At 42.0% G+C, this 8,528-nt stretch overlaps 1 protein-coding gene across 2 annotated transcripts in view; it reads left to right on the top strand.

Moving 5' to 3' along the window:
- CHD2 (chromodomain helicase DNA binding protein 2) overlaps positions 1–8,528 on the top strand; it is a 131,138-nt gene that overhangs the window by 15,045 nt on the left and 107,565 nt on the right. The window lies entirely within an intron of this gene.

Raw genomic sequence — 8,528 nt, 5'->3', positions numbered from 1 at the left:
CCCCAGAAATTATAAGCAGCATATCGTGTGTGCTTTTCATTAGATAAGTGCATTCTGGTTTAGAAGACAAAATTTTTACAAAATCCGATTTAAAGATCTAATTGGATTTTATAGTGAGTCTTAAATTGGGGCAGCACCCGTATCTATTAAAAAAATAGAAAAGCTCTGCGTTGGACAGGGCAGAACTGTCGGTTTTCTATTTTTTTTTTTTGAGTTGGAGTCTAGCTCTGTTACCCAGACCAGAGTGCAGTAGCTGCTCCCGGCCACCGCAGCCTCGACCTGCTGGGCTCTGGCGATCCTTCTACCTCAGCCTTCCAAGTAGCTGGAACTACAGGCGTGCGCTACCACACCCGGCTCATTTTTTTATTGTAGAGATGAGGTCTCGCCAAGTTGCCCAGGTGGGTCTCGAACCCGCGGGCTCAGGCAATCCACTCACCTCAGCCTCCCAAAGGCGCGGGATTATAGGCTGAGCCACCGAGCCGGCTTTAGAGGGTGCTTCTTATCCTGTCAGCTAAAACTACCTGTTTGGAGATTTGGGTATTTTTTCCCCTGAAACTACGGTAAACAATTTAGAAGTTTAGCTTGAGTGACCCCATTTTGGTTTGGTCTGTTAGGGCCTAGAAGCTGCATCCAAATCAATGGACTCTAATTAACTTTAACACTGAAAGAGAGTCCATAGTATTACCACTGTGAGATTAACTTCTGAAGAACTGGTGAATCTTAGGAAGGATGTGCTCCCTAGAACTCATCAATTTTGTGATATTGGAAACATACCTCCTTTTTGAGAAATTAAGAATAATCTAGGAAAGTTCAAAGAATACTACTAAAGTTTTAAAGTAAAATGTTAGACATTAAAATCCTGTTTACCGCTTCTCCCTATGGTCACTTTCATGATCTTGACATATAAATAGTTAGCATTTAAAAAATGTACATGGCTCATGTAATAGTATTTTGTGTGTTAAAATTTTAATAGTTTTGGAGTTGTTGGTACTTGTAGATCTAATTCAGCCGCAGTCTAGCTATTTTAAATTGCATAGTATGATGATTTCACATTTTATTTTTATATTTTCGTACATGGATATGTAGGTTATTTAGATTAAAAAAAAAATCTTATGAGCAGAACTCTGAACATTTTTATACTTGGCTCCTCCTGAACAAGTTTGATTTGGCTAGGAAATTGAATTGGCAGGATTCATATGCATTTTTTTGAGTCAAGGTCTCACTGTCACCCAGGCTGGAGTGCAGTGGCATGGTCATGACAATTACAGGTCATAGCAGCCTTGACCCCCTGGGCTCCGGCAATGCTTTCACCTCAGCATCCAGTAGCTGGGACTACAGGCATGCGTCACTATGCTCAGCTGGTTTTTTGATTTTCTTTTGTGGAGACGAGGTTTCACTATGTTTCCCAGACTGGTCTTGAACTCCTGGGCTAAAGCAGTCCTCCCACATCAGCCTCCCAAGTGCTGGCCATTATGTGCCTGGCCATATGCATATTTTAAGGGTTACTGGTTAGTGCCTTTGTTCTTCAAACCCTCTACTGAATTACTTTGTCAGTAATGATATATGGGTGCTATTTTCCTTCCTCATTGTCATATAATATAATCAGACTTATCAATTTCTGCAAACCAGATGAGTGCAGAATACCTGCTGATGGTAATATATGTTTCCCAAATTAATAGGTTTAGTTATGTTTTTGTAAGTTTATTGACCATTTCAGGTTCTGTAATTGCATGTCCATTTTCTTTGCCTATTTTTCATTTGAATTTTTGGTATGTAATTCTTTTTTAAAAAAATGTAGGTATACAAATGTTCATTATGCAGGTACCCTTGTTGATGAGGTGTGCCCCTCCCTCCCCTGGCAGTTTTCCACTACTGCCAATCCTTATAGTATTGGCATGTAATTTTTAATATGTTTTATATATAGATCTTTTGTTATATGGATATTGGAATTTCTGTTACTTTTTTTTTGAGTCAGAGTCTCACTCCGTCGCCCAGGCTGAAGTGCAGTGGCACGCTCACAGCCACCCCAGCGTTGACCTGCTGGGCTCCTGCGATCCTTCCGCCTCAGCCTTCCAAGTAGCTGGAACTACAGGCGCGTGCTACCATGCCCGTGTAGATTTTTAAAATTTATTGTAGAGATGATGTCTCGCCAAGTTGCCCGAGTGAGTCTCTAACCCGTGGTCTCAGGCAATCCACTCGCCTCGGCTTCCCAAAGTTCTGGGATTACAGGCTCTGTTACTTTTCACCTTGCTTTTATATAGCTTATTTTCAGAATCATAGGACTTGAACTCTAGAGGTAGAAGGTAGAGGAGATCTTTTTTTTTTTTTTCTCTTAGAGATGAGGTCTCTTCAAGTTGCCCAGGCTGTTCGCGAACCAGTGGGCTCAGGCACTCCTCTCACCTCGGCCTCCCAAAGTGCTGGGATTACAGGCTTGAGCCACTGTGCCTGGCCTGCAGGAGATCTTAAAGAACTACATCCAGTATTTACCAATAAGAAATGTGATTTATTAATCTTTGCCTTTCCATCCTCTTAATACATGTAGAAGTGACTTGGAAGGAAGAGTTACACATCAGCTTTGGTTAGTTTAATCTTTACAACTGAAGAAAGTATGTGTGAAAGAGGGCAGCAGTACCATATAGAGGTTGATAGTATGGCTTCTTGGGTGACATCTTACACACTCACACTCCCTCCTGGGCTTTGTCTTTGCAGTGTTATTGTAAGGATTAGGGTAATTTTTGCATGTGTCTGATACATTGATGCTCCATGAGTATTAGCTGTTCTGTCACTGATAGAAACTTGTCTGGAAATGCGTCTTGTGGAAATCCAGTGTCGATTGCTTTGCAGTTTTGCCAGATTTTGCTTTCACCAACAGAAACACTAAGCTATGCCAAGTAGTTCAGCCATTTTGTAGGTTGTAGGAAAATAAGCACCACCCAAGTGAAATGGCGGCCATGGGCAGAGAACCCACACGTTCTCTCCTTTTAAGTGGAATGTTGCTGTGCTGCCCTCTGCTGGTCATTTGCGAAACTGCGATAAAATAAAAAAAATGGAATGCGTAGTAATTAGGAGTGGTGCTGTTTTTCAGGGTCCATTCGTAAGAATTATTTAATCACTCCATTTTTATCTACTTAACAAAGATTTTGCGGAGATACTAGATCATTTTATCCACCAATGGAAGGAAGTTTTAAACTTTTTTTCTCATAAGCGTATATTTTCTATTGGCATCTGAAATCTCAATTTTGACTTTTTGTGTTTTGTATTTCTCTTGTAGTAATTACTTGTTATGCAAAAAATTATAAAACTTTTTTGAAATTTAAATTTTCAGATAAAAACGTTTTTCATAAAGACTCTATATATGGTACATAATTATTTCTGAAAATTCAGTTCTTAGTTACCTTACAACTACTAAGCCATTGGAAATTAGGTAATTTTATTTATTATTTAGGTGAGAGCTTAAAGAACTCCTCACCTACTAACCCAGTCTTTTTATTATAGTCTTTTTTTATATTTTTATATTTTTAATTTAAAAAAATTGAGACAGGGTCTCGGTATGTTGCCTAGGCTGGACTCTAACTTCCTGTGCTCAAGTGAACTTCTGCTTCTGGCTTTCAAAGTGCTGGGATTACAACCCGGCCTCGTTAGCATCTTGAGGGTTTTCTGCCTCTATAAACTAGCATGAAAACTACAGGTGAATACTAGTAGTATTTAGTATTATGAATGTTAGATATTAATAGCAACTCTGCATAATCTTTTAGAAAATGTCCTGTCCCTTTAGGGACTAGACTGTCAGTGCCCTAACGGTGAAGGTATTTTCAGTGTTTTTAAAGTTGCATTTCAGTATTTAGCGAGTTCACCTATGAGAAGTATGAAAATTACTTAATGCTTTTATTGAGGTGTTTTTAAAAAGGCTCTTTCCTCCTGAATATTTGTATTTCTATTTGAATTTGTATTAAGTTTTACATCTGACTTGCTGGTTCCAAAAAATTTAAAAACACTATGTATTGCATTCATCTATAGCTTGCTTTGTGTAGGTTTGGGAGTACTTGCATCCTTGCCTTTGGTTAGTTTTATTTAGACAATTAATTAGATTAGACATTAAAAATATTTAAGACCTATAATAAACAGCTATGAATGTGTACAGCTAAGCTTCAGTCATAGAATGTTACCAATATCATTCTCTGATGTATCTGCTGCCACCAGTCCCCAAACGTAAATACAATTGTGAATTTGGTGTTTCTCTCTTCTTGTGTTTGATTTTCATTGTTACTATTATTTTTTGAAATTAAGTAATCCATGGAACTCACAGAGTAAAGAGCTGTTAGCAATTTGGTGGTTAAAATGTACTTACACACATAGATAATGTGTTGATAGAAATATGACTGTTCTTTGTCTAGAATGTATGTATGCATTGTTGCATGTCTGAGGATCATTCTCCTACACAAACACAGTAACACAATTGCACAGTCTGTGCAAAGACAGGTCTATTGGTTTCAGTGAACAATTTGGAAATTGAATATTAAGTGTATTAAGGATACTTGTAGCTTATTGATTGGTTAAGTGAAGAGTTTGAAAATAAGTGTGCCATTAATAGGGAAATGTTAAATAAAATGTAGCGTATTTGTAGTATGAGCCGGTTCAGAGGAATGAGGTATGCCTCCATATATGCATACCCTGATGTGGGCATTGGAATGATGTTGCATCACATCTGCAGTGACTCTTGCTTTTCAGCACAGAGCGCTAAACACATTTCTAGTTAAGTGGTCTGTTGTTATCTTCAGTAGACTAACGCTGCCTTTTGTGGGGGTCTTTAGTTGGTCGCTGAAGATTTTCAGTTTTGTTGTTGTAATGTTTCTTATTTATGGAGGTGTATGGACCTGTGGTCCTGTGACACTCTTAGTTAGTGGTGATTGCCAAAATGTGATTCCATTCTTTTTTTTTTTGAGTTGGAGTCTCACTCTGTCGCCCAGACTGGAGTGCAGTGGCCGCTCTCGGCCACTGCAGCCTCAACCTGCTGGGCTCCGGCGATCCTTCTGCCTCAGCCTTCCAAGTAGCCAGAATTACAGGCACGCGCTACCACGCCCGGCTGATTTTTTGATTTATTGTAGAGATGAGGTCTCGCTGCCCAGGCGGGTCTCGATCCCACGGGCTCAGGCAGTCCACTCACCTCAGCCTCCCAAAGGCGCAAGATTGCAGGCTGAGCCACCGAGCCCGGCTGTGATTCCATTCTTAAACTTTTGTCTGGAGTCAGTTGTTTTAGTAGTTGGAAAAATGAAATCTGTCACTTCCAAGGAGGACAGATTGCACCTTCTAACAAAGCCAATAAATCCTCCTCCTCTAATAGACCGAGTACAGGGACCATAGAAGAAGATGGGCTTATTTCTCAAGTCTACCAGGGAGGGTGACAAGTGACCAGATTATATTGTAGTATGGGACACATGGGAGGCAAAATAGTGTAGGTCAGAGGTGCCCAACCTTTTGGCATCAGGGACCAGTTTTGTGGAAGACAATTTTTCCACAGACAGTGAGAGTAGGGGTGTGCAGTCGCACCTCACTGCTAATCACTGCCTCAGCTCCACATCACATCATCAGGCTTTAGATTCTCATGGCGTGCAGTAACTAGATCAATCCCTCATGTGTGCGCTCCTCTGAGAATCTAATGCCCCAGCTGATTTGACAGAAGGTGAAGCTCAGGTGGTAATGGGAGCGATGGGGGGCAGCTATAAGCACAGATGAAGCTTCGCTGGCATCCCCTGCCACTCACCTCCTGCTGTGCAGCTCGGTGTAGGTGTTCACAGCTGGACTTTGGGGCCAGTCTTCTAAGTCAGGGTATATGTTGTTGCTAGAACTGAGAAGTGCCAGCAGAGTGTGGTAATTGGACTCAGAAGTGGGTTTTCAGGCTCAGTATCTGCTATGACAGGTCAGCATTGTGGAAGTATCTAATAGGAACTGAGCTCATCATAGGAGAGCACAATGGATGTTTTCCTGGAGATGGTGATCCCTGAGTCCTTAGAATTAGTGTTTTGTTTGCTGTGTAAGCGGTGTGTGAGGAATCAGAGGTTGAGCAGTGCCAGGCTCCCTGTGCTTTGTGAGTGTGCTCTGCTGTGTCCTGAGCCGTGGGAGTGCGGGAAGCCAGTAAAGAGGCTCAAGAAATGACTGAGGTGGTGTTTTATAGGGTCTGCTGAGATCCGGTGTTATCAGTGACCCAGAGGCTCAGGGTGCCTGAGAGTTAAGGTCTCTAATCTTTCAAACCTTTGCAAGCCTTAAGCTGCTCTTGCTATGTAAGTGAAGTTACCTTCCCTAACATCCTTTTCAAGCGGTCTGCCCTTTCTAAGTGCTGTATTTCATAGGAAATTCTGAAACTGCCTCTGTACCTTTTTGTTTGTTTATGAGTAAAGCAAATGGTGGAGACAAAACTAATAAATTCCAACTAGTGCTATGGGTTGTGTGGTACTCACTCCCCAGTGGGCGTTCCCTAGGGAGAACTCTGTGCTGGAAGGGGAATCTCAGCCTGGATGTGATGTTCTCAGATTTCTACTGTTTGGATAAGACTTTGGCATTTATAGAGCACTGCTTTCATAGCTGTCATTTTATGCTCTCTTAACCCTACAGGTAGATGTCACATAGGTTGGCACAGGTTAAAAGAGGACCCAGGCCTGTGGTGATCTAGAATTGAAACCCAGCTGTGGATACCGGAGCCTGTATCTTTTAAGTGTTGTTATCCAGCTTTCCTCGTTATTTTCTCTTCCCTTGGTGACGTCACCTGTTTGGCCACAGGTGTAGGATACGTGATTCATATAACGTTAGTCAGTTTGAAAAGTGTAAAGGACTAAGGAGCCAGTAATTCTAATGAGGCCTTGAAAGTGTTGAGTCACTTGTTACAGGGCTGCCTGTTTGGTACATTGTGTAACCGGGATAAGATCTATTTTCTGAGTCTCTAAGGTGTTGGCCCCTATGGTAAGATAGGAAGAATGTGAGCTTTAGAGCCAGATTTGGATTAGAATTCCTGCCCCTCCTTCTAGTTTTGTCGTTTGCCAAGTTATTTAAACCATCTCAGTGTTTTCATTCTTCATATGGGGATAATAATGCCTAATATGGTTTTCTGGGGAATAAGCAAAATAATACATATAAAGTACTTAGCCTAGTGCCTGATACCTATTAGGTGATCAGGCTATTATATGGTTTTTTCCATCTTTCTCCCCTTTTCCCTCCCCCCATTTTTTTCTCATTGCTTCCTCATCTTTTTTTTTTTTTTTTTTTTGAGTTGGAGTCTCACTGTAGCCCAGACTGGAGTGCAGTGGCCGCTCCCGGCCACCGCAGCCTCGACCTGCTGGGCTCGGCGATCCTTCCGCCTCAGCCTTCCGTAGCTGGAACTACAGGCACGCGCTACCACGCCCGGCTAATTTTTGATTTATTGTAGAGATGAGGTCTCTCTTGCCAAGTTGCCCAGGTGGGTCTTGAACCTGTGGGCTCAAGCAATCCACTCACCTCAGCCTCCTAAAGCGCTGGGATCACAGGCTGAGCCACTGAGCCTGGCTGCTTCCTCATCTTAGCTGTGAAAGCCCTCTGTACTGTAAAATGCTGATTGTGGATACTATGGGATTGTTTGGGTAAGTCCCAGTTTCCAGCATATTGCCGTGTTCATTCTAAAGACATATTTGTCAAGTTATATGACCTCATTTCTAGTTCAGAAGATACGGTGATGGTAAATACGAAGGGTCCTTTCTTTACTTTGTCAGGCTTAATGACACCTTATTATCTCCTGCTTGCTAAACTCAAGGGTCTTTCTGTTAAGTTAATGTTACTGTAGGTTCTGGGTTGCTCCTTGCTTCTTCTCCCCTGAAACGATAGTTTTCAAGAAAAAGATTTGAGTGAGCTGTCTACCTCCTCACTCCTACCAGCATGGCCCTCAATTCCTTTTTCAGTTAGAGAAAAGGAGATGTTGCCTTCCCCGAGCTTGAGGTTATTGTCCCTCAATCTTAGATTGTTTCTTATTTGTGGTTTTAGCTGATGTCTAGTTACTTAGGTTGCTCTTCCCTAAGGGATGTTTGGAGTTCAGAAGGGAAGGGTGTGTGTAGAGGCTAATAGCAGTCTTCATTGGATTAGGTATTCTCATTGGCATCAGAGTACCCTTTTTCTTTTGTTTATTTTGTTCTATTAAGTTTACCACATCCAGGAAGTTCCAAGGCAGGACCTCCGAATTGAGGTTACTGTGTGTATATTTTTACAAAGCTTCCCCAAGACTGGGTGCAGTGGCTCACGCCTATAATCCCAGCACATTGGGAGGCAGAGGTAAGAGGATTGCCTGAGCCCACGAGTTGAGACCAACCTGGGCAACTTGGGGAGACCTCATCTCTACAACAAATCAAAATATTAGCCAGGCATGGTGGCACATGCCTGTAATTCCAGCTACTTGGAAGGCTGAGGCGGAAGGATCGCTGGAGCCCAGCAGGTCAAGGCTGTAGTGGCTGGGAGTGGCCACTGCACTCCAGTCTGGGTGACAGAGTGAGACTCTAACTCAAAAAAAAAAA

Source organism: Carlito syrichta, unplaced genomic scaffold, assembly GCF_000164805.1.
Source record: "Carlito syrichta isolate Samal-C Ts95f unplaced genomic scaffold, Tarsius_syrichta-2.0.1 Scaffold169260, whole genome shotgun sequence".
In the NCBI taxonomy this organism is placed as follows: domain Eukaryota; kingdom Metazoa; phylum Chordata; class Mammalia; order Primates; family Tarsiidae; genus Carlito; species Carlito syrichta.
The sequence above is the reverse complement of the archived record's forward strand: the minus strand, read 5'-3'. Positions and strand labels throughout refer to the sequence as shown.